General features: G+C 38.6%; 1 protein-coding gene across 2 annotated transcripts in view; it reads right to left on the bottom strand.

Moving 5' to 3' along the window:
- Positions 1 to 20,860, bottom strand: part of fam168b (family with sequence similarity 168 member B) — a 62,974-nt gene that overhangs the window by 25,399 nt on the left and 16,715 nt on the right. The gene's annotated exons all lie outside the window — the stretch shown is intronic.

Raw genomic sequence — 20,860 nt, 5'->3', positions numbered from 1 at the left:
GGAAAGCAATGAAGGGTTATTACAACAACATACCATCTTAAAAGTTACTTCCCCCAGGCAATTAATCTGATCAACTACAGGATCCCCTGCTATCCAAAGGTAGAGCATTCCTATGAAACTGTTTGTAAGCTGAAATGCCGTAAAGCAAAGAAGCAATTACCATTAATTCATAAGGAAAAACTTTTGAGCGTTCTTAGACCCAAAAAAAACCTACCAAATCAAACCAATTAACACAAACATATAGTAAAACCAGGAATGATATGATAAATATACAGCCTATATAAAATAGAAATATTGTATGTACTGTGTAGTTTCACTTATCAAAATCGGGAAGACAGCGAGCCAAAATCAACGTGGAGAAAAAAAATCAGCATGTACACGCATGCGTGCATAACAGCCCGCACAAGGCTTCACAGTCATGTTGGTCTTTCTTGGGGTAACACATGTATAAAGTGGGCTTTTTTTTTGTAAAAGCGAAGATCCTCTTTGGTTAGCAAAAGCAGGTACTAATATAGGTCTTTCGTAAAAGCAAGCTGTCGTAAAGCAAACTTTTGAAAAACGGGGGCCACCTGTACTGTAGTTAGCCCTTCCTCCCCACTGCCCCTCTCCATCTAATACCCCATGACTGCACTGCACATAGATAACTTTTTAATAATGCTGATTACATTGTAAATAATTGCTGGTATTTATGCTTTTTATTCCATATCAGTCCATTAATCTCTAAGATTATTTTGTTATAGAATTCTTTACAATTGTTGAATGTTGTTTAATGTTGCATGTTATGCCCACACCAACAAGGCAAATTCCTATTAAGTGTATACGATGAATAACATTGCCCTTGACTCCCTCTCACCAGGAAATAATTCAGATGTATTAACTTAGCAATGTTTTTTTTAAACAAATTATGTTTTTTAGCCAAACTTAAGCTTTGGAGAATAAAGCTTTGCTTTTCATTGTAAGCAGGAATTGCTTACAGGAAGCAATGCGCAAAGTTCAATACTATGTGAAATACTTTCAGTGGCAAAACAATTCCTTATCAAGCGCCAAAATGACTTTGCTGCCAAATTTTCTGAAGTTTCAGATTTTCTATTGTAACAGATCAACACTGAAAACCTCTATAGCTGACCTCAACGTTCACCATCTATAACACACACCTGGGAGTGTGTTATAGATGGTGACACTTCACTGGGATTACAGAACCATTACACCTATGACTGGTTTGTAACAAAAACATTTTTATAAATTAAAACCAGACTTGTGCAGCTGATCTGAAGGCTTAAATAACTATGTGGTACAGAACCTTCAAATCAAGCTGTGACTGTATTCTACAGTATTCCCTTGTACTCCAAGACTTCTTTGAAGTTCTCACATATGTTGGTTGGACCAGGTTATTCCAGTTACTGTAAGCAAAGCCTTTTCTTGCCATACTTCCTTTTTGTTAAAGCACCCCCAGGAGAGTACTAAATTTTTCAGAGAATTCTTCACACAAGATTTGTTTCAATTCTACCCAATTTGGAATTCAGAGAACTAGCAAACCACATCAACAAACTTAAACACTAAAGATTCTACATATGCTGGAAATCCAAGTAACATACATAAAATGCTGGAGGAACTCAACAGGTCAGGTAACATCAATGAAGTGAAATAAAGAGCCAACATTTCAGGCCGTGACCCGCGTATCAGGACTAGTGTATCCCGCCCTTTTGGCTCATTTTAGTTATTTTGTAAGAAACACAATTTTAGCTTCCATAGAAGACCTATCTTCCAAAAATAATCTCTACAAATCATTAAGATGGACCAACATTTAAGATTCTAATTAGTCCAGTCAAGATGGCACCTGTGTACAATACTCTTGTAGTCATGAAACCAGCTTTTTCACTCAGCAGCATGAGCAAATCTCGCGGAGTGAAGACTGCAGGATGGCGCATGAGCCAACCTTTGATCCCATTTCACCGATTAAAGTGATAAGGGCAACTGAAACATCAAGAAGTGTATGGAAGTTTGGAGATCGTTTGGGTGTTCCAGCACTCTGCAGTCTCCGAAAGAATTCCAGGAGGCAGTATATATGAACCTCACAGCAAGCATGCTGCAGGATGGTGCGCAAGCCAAAGCGTGGCCTCATTTTGCAGATTAAAGCTCCCATTCTGCACCGATTAAAGCTACAAGGGAGACTGAAGTATTGAAGCAAGTGCGGAGGATGAGCACCAGATGCTTATCTTTTAATTGGTTGTTCTGAACTGCAAACGGGAAAGCCTGCTGCTGCACTCTGGCCTGGAGAGTATTGTCCAGGTTTTTTTTTCTGTGTTTGAGATGTGGACTTTGAACCATAGACTCAATTTTTCAGTCTTACAGTTTTTATACCGTGTTTTTTGCATGAACTTTTCATTTTTTTGTGCGAGGAGGGGGGGGGGGGCTTTGAGGGTTGATGCGCCTGGTCTATTTTGTTCAGTTTTCTTTTGCGAGGAGGTGGGATTTGGAGGTTGATGATCGTGCTTGCTGCCTTTCCTTTCTTTCTTGGTTTCATGGCTACCTGGAGAATTGAAGAATTTCAGTGTTGAACACTTTGATAATAAATTAACCTTTGAGCCTTAGTCTCAAATGGTTTTTGTAGAAGTTCAATTGAAACTGAAACAGAATATTGAATGACGAGTTAGGGTGGGGAGGGCTGATGTGGCAGCAGTGGTAGAAAGAGGCTAGTTCAGAGAAAATGCTCAAATAATTTCAGGATTCATGTGAAACAGAATTAATGTATACAGAGGTTACTGTCTTTTCAACAGATCAACATTCAGAGCAGATGAACTCAGATGATAGTATTTTAAGAAAATATCAGATTTAAGAAGCTAGGTATAGCTGTACAATGGCTATAATTTTTTTTTAAATATGACAGCAATTTTTACATCAAACATTTTAAATAAATTTCAAAGGCTAGATATTAAAAAAGCAGAGTATGTCAATTTGCTTTAGACAATTATCATCTAATAAATTCCTTACTCTCTGACGTCTTCTGTTTAATAAATCGAATTGACAGATTAAAATAGTCCAACAAAACATCATTGAAGATCAACTCCAGATTTGAAATAATGATAAATCAAACCACCAACACATTTTACCACTTCACAGAAAAGCACACTTTTGCTCTCAAAATATTAATTCCATATACATCCAATAGGCCCATTTGCAAATGACAGAATTCATAAAACAATATGATTATAGGTAAATATTATAATGAAACATAGCTAGAGGCACTAAGTTTTAACGTACAAACATGGTGGTCATATACATTGAAACAAAAGAACTGTCCACTGTAGCAAAATAACACCAAAACAGTTTTTATATATCCCTCAGACAAGAAAATTATGGGCTTAAAAAAGCTTCCCAAAATGAAAACAGCAAGTGAACTTAATATTCCTTCTTTGCACAATTTTATTTACTTGCGCCAATGAAATCACAAATAAAAATTATGAAAGGTGGACTTAAAATATGGTGTTATTGCCCATTCCATGCAAAGCACTGAAGGATGTGTAGTACATTTAAAAAATCCACTCATCTCCCAGTCTTACACAAAATCCTACAAATATATCTGCTATGTTGTAGCAACAATGCAATGCAATAATTTAACAGCAAGGTGCATCTTTAAATAAAAATTTAAAGAAAACAATTTACCCTTAACAATGTACAGGGAAAAAGAGAAGCAAGATTGACTTGTGTAACACTTCCCGTACTCCACTCTCTCTACACCCATGACTGTAGGGCTAGGCACAGCTCAAATGCCAACTATAAATTTGCTAACGATACAACCATTGCTGGCAGAATCACAGATGGAGACAAATGGGTGTACAGGAACGGGAGAAACCAGCTAGTTGAGTGGAGTCACAGCAACAACCTTGCACTCAGCGTCAGTAAGACCAAAGAGCTGATTGTGGACTTCAGAAAGGGTAAGAACACACACTAGTCCTCAGAGGGACCAGAAGCAATTTCACTGTTCCTGACTGTTAATATCTCTGATATCTATTCCAACATATCAATGCAACCACAAAGAAGGCAAGACAGCTGCTAAATTTCATCAGGAATTTGAGAAGATTTGGTACGTCACCCAAAACACTCGCAAGCTTCTACAGATGGACCATGGAGAACATCCTAATTGACTATCACCATCTGGTTTGGGGTGGGGGGGGGGGGGAGAGAACTACTGTTCAGGGTCAATATAAGCTGCTGAGTGTTATAACATGAGTCAGGTCTTTCATGGGTACTAGCCTCCATAGTATCCAAGACATCTTCAAGGAGCAGTGCCTCAAAAAGGTGGCCCCCATCAACCAAGATATGCCTTCTTCCCATTGTTACCATCAGGAAGGAGGTAGAGAAGCCTGAACGCACACACAATGATTTATGAACAGCTTTTTCCCCTTTGACATCCAATTTTTGAATGGGCATTGAACCCATCACAACTATCTGACTAGTTTTCTATTTCTGTTTTTACACTACTGATTTAATATATATATTTTTTCCTGTAATTCTTTTTTCTATTTATCATGTATTGCAATGTACTGCTGTTGTAAAGCTAACAAATTTCATGACATAATATATAGGTGATAGTAAACCTGATTTTGTCTTAAAATACTTAGAAGATCTGGATAACCACATCTATTGCAATGCTGAATAAATATAAATTATTAGTCCCAGATTCTGGAATTTCTGTTTTACACTGTCCTTTCCAATTACTAAAGCTAGATCAAGGCAGTTCCAAACTAAACAACTTTGCTGTCTCGACTAAATACTTTTTTAGATCTTGGCCAAGAAGATTCTTTAGTCATTCTATTTTGTAAAGTAAACTGCCACTTTTAATTTTAATGTTTGATTAAAAATTAATATGAGCTTTTAGGTATGAATATAGAAATACTATTTTTCAGCAGAATTGTGCTCAGCTAGCTTGCACATTTCTGGTCAGACTTGTATATTCTTTTGGAAGTCTTATGAACTGTGTTTGCAAATACTCAAAAGTTAGGATCAAACCTGGAATACATGATTAACTATTTACAAACAATATACAATGATTTTGCTGCACTTAATTTCTTTTCTTTATCTACAGAACATGAGACATTGCTTTCTTGAACTGCTGTGTCCATGTTAATACCATATTCCAGTTTTGTTGGATAGGAAATGTATGATGCAGTGACACATTTCCTGACTGGAGTACCTTGAAGAGGAACTTGCAGATGGTGGCATATAGCTGCATCTGTTCTATAGGAATTCGGAAAGTGTCAAGAGAAAGTGCCTATCTTGTATCTGTAATGAAAGGAATTGGGGAAGAAGACTGGAAACCAATCATACAAGCTGTTTTGTCCTGGATGCTGAAAAGTTTTGACTGTTGTTACCAGTGTATTTATCCAAGAAAGAGGGATCATATTTCAACATATTGCTGGTGTGCATTGTTGATGGTTCATAAACCTTGGGGAGTCTTAAGAACATTGTCTTGGGACTGAGATGAATGACCTCTAATAACCCGAACCTTTTTGGTGCTAAAAATAACAAGCTGGGAGAATATTTTTCTTAACTCTTACAATAGTAATTTTGTTTTAGCTTTCCATGGCACTTCTTTCCATGGAATTTCTTTTTAGATAAATAATATATGAATGCTACTAGATTTTAAAATGCCAGAGTTTAATTCCTACCCTAAATTTCCTCTCAATAACTGTAAGGAAACCCAATTTCCCTCGGGATCAATAAAGTATGTCTGTCTGTCTGTCTGAGTTGCTGCTTGAGGGGAATTCAGAGTCAACCACATTGTTGTGGATTAAACTTTACATGCACCACATACAGATTAAGAACAATAAAATTATTTCTCTTCAATGTACAGTTAACAGGACAGGTTTCTACAAAGACATTTAAATTTGGCAAATTTATGTAACACTTACCCAACAGGCTGGTATATGTCTAGGGGAAAAGGAGATCCAGCCACACACCAATCCCACCTCCCGTACACGCAGGTGCTGTGAGAATCAAGTTTATGCCTCATGCCCGCCCACAGTATCAAACCCACAACAAATACCATTATGAAATACACTTTAAAGAGTTTACTAAAATTAAAAGAGTATTAGGCAATACAATATATATGCAAGGGAAAAAAACAGAAAGGCGCCAATTTATCAAAGTTCAGTCAGTTTAGTGCACATCGTTGGAGCTCAAACATCGAACCATTTGACCCCTCGTCGCTTGCCTCCGACCTCCACATCTTCGCATCTAGGACCACGCCCGGTGGTCTTCCGAGCAGTGCAGCGCACGTCCACCTTCCTCAACGTCTTCCTCCCGCTCTCTCCCAAAAGCCCGCGAAAAACCCATCCCCCAAGTTCCCAGCCTCACAAGACAAAATAACATTCCCCATTGGTTAACAAATTAATACAATTACCATATCAACAAGTATAAAGCAAAACAACTGCAAGAGAAACACTTATCAGACAAAGAAGCATTCCTACTCTTAACAAACCAAAAAACACATTTTGAGTAACATACACAGGACATTGTACATTTAAGTGAAATTTTAAACCCCATCTCATGGCTGTATTATTGCTGATGGATCACTAATCCATAAAGTTATCTCACATGATCATGATTTGAAGCTGAATGTTTGGATAATGTATTGCCTGAGCAACATGGTTATTCAAAAGGATATTTACAAGCACCACATTCAAATATTGAAATAAAAGTCAGGGTCAATTTTGAAGCAACCATTAAAGATTATGACCAAAAAGCAATTATTTTACTACAAGTTTTGAGCTGGGTTAAGTGCAAATAGGAATGCAAAATACTTTGAAATGGATTAAGACCATAAAGAAGTAGCAAAATTAGGCCAATCAGCTCTGTTTCACCATTCCATCACGGCTAATTTGTTATCCTTGCAATCCCATCCTTATGCCTTCTCCCCATAACCTTTCCTGCCTTTACTAATCAAGAACCTGCTATATATATCAAGAATCAACCTGCTATAAATAAACAAGGAGCTTAGGAGGGATAATGGCGCCTAATGGCAACTCCTTTACTTGCATATTTGGAAACAGCTCTATTTCCATCTTATTTTTCCCTTTCAGGATTCTTCTGAAGACCCTGACCTGGAGTTAGATGCTGACTATGATACTATGAGAGAATAGGACCAACTCTCAGGGTTCCATAACCGGCCGTTGTTCGGCACACTAAGGGCTCAGCCTAAGAGTCCGGCTCAAATTCAGAAGCCTAAGATCTCGGGGCTCTGGAGACGAGCAGATCAAGGGTCAGTGTCACAACAGGAGACCCATGTGGCGTTCGGGTTGGGGGTTGGGGGGGAAGGGTGCTGGGATATTCACTGCATGCCTGGAGACTCAGAATCTTTGCGATTTTCAGGCACAGAGCTCGAAAAAAGCGACATAATGGACTTTTAACATCATAAACCAGCGAGTTGTTTGTTATGTCTCCCTTCTCGCTGGGGAAATGGAGTCATCTCTTTCTCTCTTATTAGGGAGAGAGAGAGCCTGTGGCATGTCGAATGCCGGGTGAAACGCAAAGTCTTTGGGGCAAATGTAAGTCTGTGTCTTTGCTATTGCTTTGCTCACACTTGAGTGCTCAGTGGCAGTGCTGATGGGGGAAGGGGGGGATTGTTGCTCGCTTACGCGCAAGAGGGGGAAGCTGGAGGGGACTGTGGGGTTCTAACATTTAGCTGTCATTCATTCTTTGGCGCACTCCTCTGTTTTCATGGATTTCTCTCACATTGAAATGTATCTAATGACTTGGCCTCCACAGCCGACTGTGGCAGTTAATTCCACAGATTTACCATCCTCTGGTTAAGGAGATTCCTCCTTATCTCTATTTTAAAGGGACATCCTTGTATTCCAAGGCCAATGTCACTTTCTGAAGGCATTTTTCTAAGTGGTATTTCAAATCTTCTTTAAACAGTGCATTAATGTCACTAAGTACTGCAAAGAACATTAAACTTTGAAGTTAATTTAGCACATTAAAAAAGTTTCCATATTATAATCACACGGTTACAAGCGCTACATTAAATGACCCCAAATCCTGCTTGGAAATTATAAGCAGGGCAAAGGAGATGCAGTAGACGTGGTATGCTTGAATTTTCAGAAGGCCTTTGACATGGTGCCACAAGATAAGAGCCCATGGAATTACAGGGAAGTTACTAGCATGGGTGGAGCAATGGCTGATCAGCAGAAAACAGAGTGGGAATAAAGGGATCCTATCCTGGCTGGCTGCTGGTTACCAGTGGAGTTCTATAGGGGTCGGTGTTGGGACCGCTGCTTTTTATGATGCATGTCGAAGATGTGGACTATGGGATTAATCGAGTTGTGGCGAAATTTGCCAATGATACAAAGATAGGTGCAGGAGCGGGTAGTGTTAAGGAAACAGAGAGCCTGCAGAGAGACTCAGATAGTTTAGGGGAATGGGAAAAGAAGTGGCAAATGAAATACAATGTTGGAAAGTGTATGGTCATGCACTTTGGTGGAAGAAATAAATGGTCAGACTATTACTTAGATGGGGAAAGAATTCAAAATGCAGAGATGCAAATAGACATGAGAGTCCTTGTGCAGGATACCCTAAAGGTTAACCTCCAGTCAGTGGTGAAGAAGGCAAATAAAATGTTGGCATTCATTTCTAGAGGTATAGAATATAAGAGCAGGGATGTGATGTTGAGGTTCTGTAAGGCACTTGTGAGATAACACAGAGTATTGTGTGTAGCTTTGGGCTCCTTATTTTAGAAAAGATAGAATGACATTGGAGAAGGTTCAGAGAAAATTCACGAAAATTATTCCAGGAATGAAAGAGTTACCGTATGAGGAACATCTGGCAGCTCTTGGGCTGTATTCCCTGGAGTTCAAGAGAATGGGGGGGGGGGGGGGGGAATCTCATAAAAAGCCTAAACAGATCAGATATGGCAAACTTATTTCCCATGGTAGGGGAGTCACAAGATGGCACAACTTCAGGACTGAAGGACATCTATTTAGAACAGAGATGAGGTGAAATTACTTAAGTCAGAGAGTGATAAATCTGTGGAGTTTGTTGCCACGAGCAGCTGTGGAGGCCAAGTCATTGGGTGTATTTAAGGAAGAGATAGATAGGTTAGGTTCTTGATTAGCCAGGGCATCAAAGGGTATGGGGAAAAGGCAGGAGAGTGAGGATGACTGGAAGAATTGGATCAGCCCATGACTGAATGGTGGAGCAGACTCAATGGGCTGAATGGCCTACTTCTGCTACTATATCTTATGGTCTTATCTGCTCTTCAGTTTAACATGAATTATCCAAAGCCAAACATACTGCATTATGTTACCATATTACTACACAGAAGCAAACAAGCATGCCGTTATGCTATAATGCAATAAAAATTAAGTCAAGGCCACATTTGCATTGCATGGAGTTGTAGTAATGAATTTTGAAAAAGAAAGAAAATGAATAAAATTTAAAAAGCAAGATTCTGTCCCTGCAGGTGCTTGCAATGATAAGGCTATCGATAAGCACAAGAAAGATGAGAACGACCAACAATATGTCATTTGCATTTTGCTATTTCATTTATCAGAGAACCAAATCATGTGCTTCCACTGCATTTTTAGCATTGGGAAAACCTATATACAAGTCATCCCAATGATGCCAATAAGTTAGCTTGTCATTTTATAAACACAAGTCCTCATTGAGATCAACAGTAGAAATAGTGAGCAGTTTCAAACTCCTGGCTGTCAAAAAAGGCATGACAGCAGCCTATGTTCTCTCTAAACTGTGCGCGCGCGCACACATTTTTCAACCAGTGCACAAAGGAAATTAATGTGCACACAAAATGTTAGTTACCTAAAATAACGTAGTAATTAATAATTATACTGAAAATAATCTTTTAGCTAAATGTTTCTATTAACTAGTTAGTCAGTTTTTCAAATACCACAATGCACATCACTAATTTACGTCACCTCACCTTTCCTGTTCCGGTTTGTACAGCTGCATCATGGTGGCAGCCATCTTTGGCGGACAGTGTTCATATCGTAAAGTTTACAAATATCTGTTTCAAATCCTGTAGATAGCTTACGAAGTGTTATTGAAAAAATATTGATTCACCATGTCGAATTCAAAAGAAATGAAGGGTGTGAAGCACAAAAGAACCTTAATTTTGTTTAAAGTTGAATGACTTAACAAAATAGAAACTGCTACATCCAAAACTCATGAGGTCATGAACGTTCAGCTACGAGAAATATTTATATATGATTCGGAAACTGAGGTTACAGTGGCTTGCAAAAGTTTGGGCAACCCTGGTCAAAATTTCTGTTACTGTGAATAGCTAAGCAAGTAAAAGATGAAAGTTAAAGATGACACACTTCTTTAATATTTTAAGCAAGATTTCTTTTTTTATTTCCATCTTTTACAGTTTCAAAATAACAAAAAAGGAAAAGTGCCCGAAGCAAAAGATTGGGCACCCTGCATGGTCAGTACTTAGTAACATCCCCTTTGGCAAGTATCACAGCTTGTAAACGCTTTCTGTAGCCAGCTAAGAGTCTTTCAATTCTTGTTTGGAGGATTTTTGCCCATTCTTCCTTGCAAAAGGCTTCTAGTTCTGTGAGATTCTTGGGCCATCTTGCATGCACTGCTCTTTTGAGGTCTATCCACAGATTTTCGATGATGTTTAGGTCGGGGGACTGTGAAGGCCATGGTAAAACCTTCAGCGTGCACCTCTTGAGGTAGTCCATTGTGGATTTTGAGGTGTTTAGGATCATTATCCTTTTGTAGAAGTCATCCTCTTTTCATCCTCAGCTTTTTTACAGACGGTGTGATGTTTGCTTCCAGAATTTGCTGGTATTTAATTGAATTCATTCTTCTCTCTACCAGTGAAATGTTCCCCGTGCCACTGGCTGCAACACAAGCCCAAAGCATGATCAATCTACCCCCATGCTTAAGAATTGGAGAGGTGCTCTTTTCATGAAATTCGGCACCCTTTTTTCTCCAAACATACCTTTGATCATTGCAGCCAAAAAGTTCCAAGGAACACCTAAACAAGCCTGATGCATTTTGGAAACAAGTCCTGTGGACTGATGAATTTAAAACAGAACTTAAAATAGAAGTTAAAACAGTAACAGAAATTTTGACTGGGGTGCCCAAACTTTTCCCTGCCACTGTATGTTTGTATTGTCATGATGCAAAAGTTGCTGGCAAATTTGTTAGTGGAGAGAAGTGGGATGATATTTGGAAACTTGACTTTTTGAAGCAAGTAAGTCGCATTTGGACGGTGTACAAAAGCTCAGGCAACAGAACCTATAATTAGCCGTTACAGGAGTGCTATGCATGTTACAGTTGAGTGCAGATGAGTAAGAGTGAAAACAATCAAACCCAGAGATCAAAGTCTAAAATATCATGATTTTCTAGTTGAAAATACTGTAATAGTTAGACAGTTTAATGATCTCAAATTTTCCGTGCAAGAAAAAAATTAAATCCAAACTGATTTCAAACTCTGCTCAAATGGTGGCATTTGTACTTCAAAATGAACAGTTTTGCAACTCCGCACAGTTGATGGACATTGGGGGAACCTTTCTTGTGTCTAGTGCAGACTGTGAGCGAGGTTTGAGTCTAATGAATCAACTCAAAAACAAGCTGAGAAACCGTTTAGGTGAATGTCATTTGGATATGTTAATGAGAATCAAAAGCCATCAATTGGACGGAAGTTGTATTAGTCTAGATAGTTTACAAAGAATAGGTAAATGCCAAAGACAGGAGAGAGAAAAAATAACTTGAGTTACTTAAATATGTATGTTATTTTGTTGTTATTCTGAGCAGTTTTATGTCAGATGTCTTGTAACGAAGATTAGAGGGAACATTGACAGTAGCTATATTTCATTAGAAGCTTGAAGGAATTTAGTATGTCACCAAAGACTAGCAAATTTCTACAGATGTACTGTGGACAGTAGTCTAACTGGTTACATCGCTATCTGGTATGGAGGGGCCACTAAACATAATCAGAAAAAAGCTTCAGAGGGTTGCAAACCCAGCCAGCTCCCTCATGGGTACTAGCCTCCCTGGCATCTTCAAAAGGTTTTGCTTCAAAAGGTAACATCCATCATTAATGAGCCCTAATCACACAGGACAAACCCTTTCCTCACTGCTACTAACCAGGAAAAGGTACAGGAGCCTGAAGACACACACTCAATGTTTTAGGAACAGCTTCTTCCCCGTCACCATTAGATCTCTGAACAGACAGTGAACCCATGTAAATTATCTCTTTTCTTTGCTCTCTTTTGTACTACTTAATAATTTATAGCTTTTTTTAATGGATTGCTCTGTATTGCTACCACAAAACAGGAAATTCAATGACATGTGCCAGTGATATTAAACAAAGTGCATTATTTCCATGTGCTCAAAATGTAAAACAAGTGCAAACAATGAAAACATTGAATGACAGAGTGCTGCAAGATGGCTGTTTAATTGCTGAACCTGTTGGAATGAGAAAAAGAGCCACATAGAATCAGTCTTTAATATAACCAATATGCAAAAAGATTAAGTATACAATGCTGATAGGGCGGTTAATGATATTAGAAGTTCCTCTTTTACAATATCTGATAAATCACAGCATTGTTGATATGACTTTTGTCATTTGTTTCACAGCCTAACAAGTCTACAGACATACAGAGCGGTGCTCAATCTGTGGTTAGGTTTATTGACAGATACTTGGAGAGGAAATATTCAGGGTGACAGCAGCTGACCATTGATAGTGCAAACTGGATAACAAGGAAATAAGGTACACAATACTCCAAATAAAGTGCCACCAAAGTCTCATACAACTTCAACAAAACATCCCATCTCTTGTACTCAATATCTGATTTATGGAGGCCAAATGTGTGTGCTGTGACATTTGCCCTGACAAGTATTACCTCCCCTCCCACTCTGTCCCATCTAAACCTGACCACAAGAATATTGAGCTGCCAAGTCCTGCCCCTCCTGTAACCAAGTCTCATTAATGACTACAATATTGTACGCTGCTCAGGACACTAGTCATACCATGCTCAACCATGTGATTTCTGACTTTGAGTTCTTAACAAAATGTATCCTCACAACCTCTCCACTATCTATTCTGGCACTCTGTTTCTAATTTGTTCTGTATTTCATTTTAATACTTAATTTGCCACTCAATTAAACCATAGTTGGCTTTTTTTTAAATATACATTTTAACTATTTCTATGAAACTGGCTAAATGAGGCAGCTGTTTAACTAAGCCAGAATGTATTGGTCCTGATGTGTCCCACTTAACTGGAATTAACTGTAATGGATATGATAAAAAGGGTCTAGGATGTTTTAAAACCAAGTAAACCAAGGAAAAAAATAACTGATGATATAAGCATCATACTTCAATCCTTTCTTGGCCTACAGCAATGGTGGCAGAGATCTGAAAGACCACTAATGCTTCACTGTAGTTTCAAAAGGTGAAAAAATAACTACAGGCTGATTAGCCTGGCACAGGAGATGGACAAACTATAAATTTTCTAAGGCAAAAAATAAATTATTTAGAAAGTTACAATTTTGTTTAAGGCAATTAGGTAGTTATAAATTGGACAAAATGTAAGTGTAATTATTGAGAACACAGCAAATTTCACTAAAATTGACCATGTGGTTTACAGTGAAAAATCTTGCAGGTCAGAGACCAATGGACTGATGGGTGGGGAAAAAAGAATAAGGATAACTTATTAAGGGAAGTAAGGCAAAAGAATACATTGTGAATAGTAAGATTCTGAGACATGCAGAGGGAAAGAGGTCCTCAGAATGCCTATGCAAGGAGGAACATGGGGAATCGACAGTACCTAACAGATAAGGACGATTTACAATAGTATCACCTGGGCTGACAAGTTACATCCAAGAGACCAACCACACCATGATTGTTTACTTTAGAATAAAAATGGGAAAATTTCATAAAGTGCAAGCAAATTATGAGAGAACGATAAGGTAAACAGGATTTTCCTCCTTCAGCAGAGATGATGATGAATAGGGAACACAGATTTAATTGTCGAATGGTTAAGGGGAGGGTGATGGAGATGAAGATTCTACCCCCCACTCAACATCTACGGTTATTGTTCCTTTCTGTGCTTTGTGGTGCATCAGGCTGCAACCTTGTCATTTGGTTAATGTTTGTCTGTTTTTGACGAGGCCTGGTTGGTAACTCAATGCTTAAACCTGCATGAATAGAAAGCGTGCAAGGAGCCAGCCAGATTCAAAGCTGCGACCAATCCAATGCAGATGTGACTATACCACTAGCCAGCATCTATGATACTACAGACAAAAAATTAAAGCTAGAAATTATATTAGTCACACAGACCTTTACATGTCAGCATAGGTGTAATGGACCAATGGATCAAATGCTCTCCTTTCATGTAGTAAATTTGTATGATTCATATGGTACATGGCCGAAATGGACCACAAGTATTTAAATTGATATACTTTGCACAATTGCTATAAAATTATTTGCTATTGCAAATATTAGCCTCTAATTAGCAAGTAATTTGTTCAAATTTTAATTATGAACCAATTAAGTGAGAAACCAAATGAAGCTTTACCAATAGTTGAAGTTATTCAAGTCCACAACATTTACCAGAGATTAGAAGAATGACAGGAGAACCCACAGATGCCTATAACATTCCAAAAGGACCAGACAGATGCAGGGAGTGTATTCCCAATGTTGGGAAATCTGAGATTCCAAGGAAATGGAAAGAAAGCTGAAATAGGATACTGAATTTAATCACTTATTTATTATTATCAGTGTTTTTTTGTGTTGCTCAGTTTGTCTTTTTCATATCGACTGTCACTATTTCAGTTTTTCATTAATTCTATTGAATTTCTTTGTTCTGTTGAGAATGCTGGCATGAAACCTATCTCAGCAATATATCATGACAAATGAATTTCTATGCTCAGCAATAAATATACAAAATAATAGGGCAGGTTCCATGGGTTCAATGCTATACTTTTATTTGTTTCTATGGCAAGATAATACAAACTTGGTAGAACTGTTGTCAACCTATGATATAGGGTACTGTGCAGAAGTCTCAGGCACCCTAGATTTACATATATATTTTGTTTTAGATGTTTATTTTTGGCAGTAGATTCCTAAACAGTAATTTTCCAAAAAATTAAATGTTAGAGAATTTTTTGTATTTTGTTAAAGCATTATAATAGACCACTTTTCAAATAAAAACTTGATTATATTGATTGCCCTGTGAACTGGTTAAACAATGATACCAAACAGGATGGTAAATGATCAATGACATAATGAGTTGAATGAACTAAACTGATTAACTGAAACAGAAATGGGTGCAAAAGGAATTAAACTAGGCAAAGGACAACCAAATTAAAAGGTGAAGGTTTGGCAGATGTGATAGTTTACCCTTCAAATCATCAATTCTTACACCATGGCAAGAGGAGCATTGAAACAAGATGCAAGGTGGACATCCTGCATCAGCAAGGGGTTTCCCAAGCAAAAATTTTGCAGCAGACCAAAACTTCAGGATGTGCTGTCCAAGCTCTTCTGAAGCACAAAGAAACAATCACGATTGAGGACAAGAAATGTAGTGGTCAGCCACAGAAAGACAAGAGATATATCAAACTGACACCCCTTCTAAATCAGAAGAAGTCCAGCACTGCTATCAGCTCTGAACTCATAGAAACCACTGGAACCCAAGTAGACACCTCTTCAGTCCAGAGAAGTCTTATAAGAAATGGTCTTCATGGAAAAGTTGCTTCCAAAAAGCCATTCCTCTGAAGTGGAAACAAGCCAAGAGACTCATCTACACACAAGAACGATGACTGGGGTGCTGAACAATGGCAGCAAGTGCTCTGGACTGACAAGTCAAAACTTGAAATGTTTGGCTCAAACAGGAGGCAATTTGTCCATAGAAAGTGCTACAAGGAGTGTCAGCAGCCAACTCTAAAACAGTGTGCAAGTTCCCTAAAGGTCTGGGATTGCATTTCTGCAAATGGAGTTGGTGCTCTGGTCAAAATTAATGGAATTATCAATGCTGAGAAGTACAGTCAGATTCTCATCCGTCATACAATACCATCAGGGAGGTGCCTGATTGGTCCCAACTTCATTCTGCAATAGGAAAATGTCATAAAGAACAAGAAATTCTGCTTCCATAGAAGCCATACCATCTGTTTGGTCTGAAGAACAACTGAACCTCTTGACCATGTCTGCATGTTTTAATGCATTGACTTGATTGGCTGATAAGATATTTGCATTAAAGAGCAGGTGCACAGGAAGACCTAATAAAGTGGCCACTGAGTGCATAAAGGCCCCATCTAACTAGAAAGTGCAATACCAAAGTTCCTATTGGGGAATGAGGCAAAATGACAAATATGTGTAGAGGAATACCTTGGATGTAGTGATGATAATTGCCTTATTTCAAGATAATTGTGGAAAAGGACAGGTCTGATTCTCTGGTTGAGATCAAAATTGGAGAAAGGCCAATTTGGATGGTATCAGGAAGTAACTGGCAGATGTGAATTGGGACAAGTTGTTTTCTGGCAAGCATGTGCTTGGTAAGTGGGAGGCCTTCAAAAGTGAAATTTTGATAGTAGTATTCCTGTCAGGATAAAACAAAAGTCCAGCATGTTTAGTAAACCTGGTTTTTTAATAAATATTGAAGTCCTGGTTAAGAAAAAGGAGGTGCATAGCAGATATAAGCAGTAAGGAATAAATGAGGTACTTGAGTATAAATGCCAGAGAACACTAGAGGGAAATCAGGACTGAAAGAATTCAGGAGATAGCTCTAGCAGACAAGGTGAAGGAGAATCCCAAGGGCATCTAGATACAGCATATTAAGTGCAAATGGATAGACACACAAAATTGGTCATGTTGAAGATCATCGATGCATGGAGCTAAAAGAGATGGGGGGTGGTGGGAACTTAAATTTTTGCATATGTGTTTACTTGGAAGTCAGACACAGGGTCTTTAGAACTGAGGCAAGAAAGTAGTAAAGCCAGGGTCTATGGCAACCCAATCTCAATGGTTCTCTACACAGCCTTGGATCACTTAGATAATGCAAATACCTATGTCAGAAAGCTATTTATTGCCTATAGCTCAGCGCTTAACACCATCATTCCCACAGTCCTAATCAAAAGGCTACAGAACTTGAGGCTCTGTTCTTCACTCTGCAAATGGATCACCGACTTCCTAAATGAAGATCACAATCTGCGCAGATTGGAAATAACATCTCCACCTCACTGACAATCAGCACTCACACACCGCATGAATGTGTACTTAGCCCACTGCTCTTCTCTCTCTATATCCATCACTGTGTGGCTAGGCCAGAGGTCGGCAACCTGCGGCTCCGGAGCCACATGCGGCTCTTTGATTTCTGTGATGCGGCTCCCCGTGGTTTGTTAGCTTTTGAAATGTAATTCGAAATTTGAAGATTATGGTGATCTTGTACAATCTGAAAACTTTGTGGCGACACCGTTTCCTGGCACATCCGAACCGGCTCACAATTAGCCACCGTTCCGGCTAAGGGAGATAGCCTACGGGAGTTTGTGAGTACGTGTCTTTTGGAGCATCCGCGCCCACGGGGACGGGTTGAGGGAGGCTTTAAAGCAAGGCTGTTTAGTTCGAATAAAGTTACCTTTGACTGCAGTGTCTTTATTTTAGCGCTGCGTGTAGCGCTACACCGCTACGTGTTTTTTTTTTATCGCTATTAATATACATCACCACTGCCAATGCCTGACACCCACCAGTGCGCGCTTTCTTTTAATTCTTCGATCCAAGGTAGGCTAACTATGGAGTAACCTTCAACCCAACTTCTTTTTTTCGGAGTTCAAAATGTTTTTGTTGCATGCAGAAATGTAATTTCGTTTTCTCTGCAGGAGTTCATCAATTTCATAAATGCAACACATTATAGTTTGTTTATACATAGCATAAAGGCAAAAAAAAAAAACCGTTGTATGCAGTGTTATTTCATTTTGTGGCTCCCAGTGTTTTCTTTTCTGTGGGAAATGGATCCATATTGGCTCTTTCAGTGGTAAACGTTGCCGACCCCTGGGCTAGGCAGAGCTCAAATGCTATCTATAATTTTTCTGATGATACAACCATTGGTGGCAGAATCTCAGATGGTGATGAGAGGGTGTATGGGAGCGAGATATACCAGCTAGTTGAGTGGTGTTGCAGTAACCACCTTGCACTCAACATCTTTAAGACCAAAGAGCTGATTGTGGACTTCAGAAAGGTTAAGACGAGAGAACACACATCAGTCCTCAGAGGGATCAAGTTCCTGGGTGTTAATATCTCTGAGGGTATTATCTGGTCCCAACATACTAATGGAGCTAGAAAGAAGGCAAGACAGCAGCTATACTTCATTAGGAGTTTGAGAAGATTTGGTATGTCACTTAAAACATTCACAAATTTCTACAGACTTACTGTAGAGAGCATTCTATCTGGCTACAGCACCGTCTGGTATGTGGGGAGAGGGGAGGCTACTGCAAAGGATTGAAGTAAGCTACAGAGCTGTAAAATTAGTCAGCTCCAAGACATCTTCAAGAAGCGGTACCTCAAAAAGGTGGCATCCATCATCCAGGACATGCCCTCTTCTTATTGTTGCTATCAGGAGGGAGGTACCAAAGCCTGAAGGCACACTCAATGAACAGACATAGATACACAAATACACTGTTGGAGGTGCCTAATTTGGAGTATTGTGTATAATTCTGATCACCTACTAAAGGAAAGATATCAATAAGGCTGAAAAGAATACAGAGAGCGTTTACAAGGATATTGCTGAGACTTGAGGACCTGAGATATAGGGAAGTTCATTCTCTGGAGTGCAGGAGAATGAGGGGAGATTTGATAAATATATACAAAATTATGAGGGCATAGATATGTTAAATGCAAACTTTCTCCACTGAGGTCGGGTGACACTAGAACTAGAGGTCACTTGAGAAATTTGGATAACTACATGGGTAAGAGTGGCATGGAGGGCTATGGTGCAGGTCAATGGGACTAGGCAGAAAAATAGTTCAGCATGGATTAGATGGGCTGAAGAGCCTGTTTCTGGGCAATAGTGCTCTATGACTCCACAGCAAGAATAAGACCTGACCAATCTTGAATGACGTTTGACCACTTTCCACAAACAGGAAGGTCAGCTCAGATGAGAAATTAACAAGTGCATACTGGGAGGTTCTGTATTAGGATTAACAATGATCTTTGCATAATCTGAGGGTAGGAATGGGCAAGTCACTCACACTTACTTGACAAAAAAAATCATAGTACAATGTAACTACTAATTTCTATCAATTCAATGAATGTCAATTGATTGAAAATTTCCAAAATGCTGCAGAGATTCCATAGCTATTATGTAACACCCACTCAACAATGTAAAGAAAAGTTTATTTGTTAAACTTAAGAAAAGCTTCTAAAGATGAAGCTGACATTTCCCTTCCCTGAAGCATAGACAAGTATTGCTGACTGACAGATAGCAACTTGCCTGGCTTATTCAATATGGAGACAAGAGTTTTGAAAAGTTCTGCAAATAGTTGGAAGATACAAAGTAACTGGCTCACTTATAAAAGTTCACTAACAGATCAGCTCTTACTTCATTACCTCAGACTTTTTCAAGTCAGATCAATAAACACAAGTAGCAATAGGTAAATAGTTTTATAGAAATAAGTTAACTGAAAGTGGATCCAATTTGAGATACTGAGTCTGATCTTGTTTGTATGATCAAAAAGAGCATTTTATCATCCAATGCAGTTCTTTACTACTGAAGTCAAAGTTTGTTTTCACTGAAATAGCACTAAATTGTAACATTGCTCATGACAATTCAAGATACTGTGGTAATGTAGGCTATAAACAAAATGGAACAGTAAAGAGTTAGGCAGAGTTAAGTGTAATATTTAAAAATGCACCCAAATTTGGGAATCATGATCTATTGTTCCATGAAAAATTCAAAACAAGTGAAACTTCCCAACGTGATAATTCATTGTTTTCTTGCAATTTGAGCAGCAAGGCAGTACTTATTAACCAATTTGAGCAGCAAGGCAGTACTTATTAACCGCTTCTTTGCTTGGCTGGTTCATTTTTCAGGACATGGGCACTGCTGGCAAGGCCAGAGTTTAACATCTATTTGATAATTTTCTGAATAGAGACAACCACGCTGCTATGATCTGGTGTTACATGGGGGCCAGATGGGTGAGGGCAGAATATTTCCCCAAAGGACTTTTGTAAACCAAGTGGACTGCAACAATCCAGTCATTTTGCAGCCAACAATGACAAGATTAATCATGGGATTTGGACTCCAGCTTCTGGATTATGAACAGAACCAACTTTACCACTGCATCGGAACCATAACCATGTGTTGAAGGCAATATAATTGAACAATTATTTCTAAAGGCACATGCCACCCATTTTATAAGGACGCTTGCACGTCAATGAGTTTAATAATGATCAGTATTTTCTGTGTGACAAAGGTGGTATTCTGCAGATGCCCCAAAATGGACTAAATTTAATGCTCTCCTCCCTACTCCATTAGCCTTGAAAGTGAATATATTTTGCAAGACATGAGGACACAACATTGTAACTTTAATGAAAAGATTGGAATCTAGTTGTACTGGTCAGCTCCACATATTCTTGAGCTTAGTAACAGGAGTAAACCTTTGTGTTGTGTTAATATATGAAATGAGACAATACTGTATCTTGACTCAATCTATCCACCATAAGCATGTATCAACAAAGTAGTACAACTTCCAAAAGAATAGTTTGCCAGCATTTTCATGGTTTGGACTTTATGAAGCTGAAACAACTTCAAAGTAATTAGATTTTTTTTTAAACTGTTTGAACAAGCTAGATCATGCTTGATAACTTTGATATAACAAGGTATAGACTTGTTGGCTT

This window comes from Hypanus sabinus, chromosome 2 (assembly GCF_030144855.1).
Source record: "Hypanus sabinus isolate sHypSab1 chromosome 2, sHypSab1.hap1, whole genome shotgun sequence".
Classification (NCBI taxonomy): domain Eukaryota; kingdom Metazoa; phylum Chordata; class Chondrichthyes; order Myliobatiformes; family Dasyatidae; genus Hypanus; species Hypanus sabinus.
The sequence above is the reverse complement of the archived record's forward strand: the minus strand, read 5'-3'. Positions and strand labels throughout refer to the sequence as shown.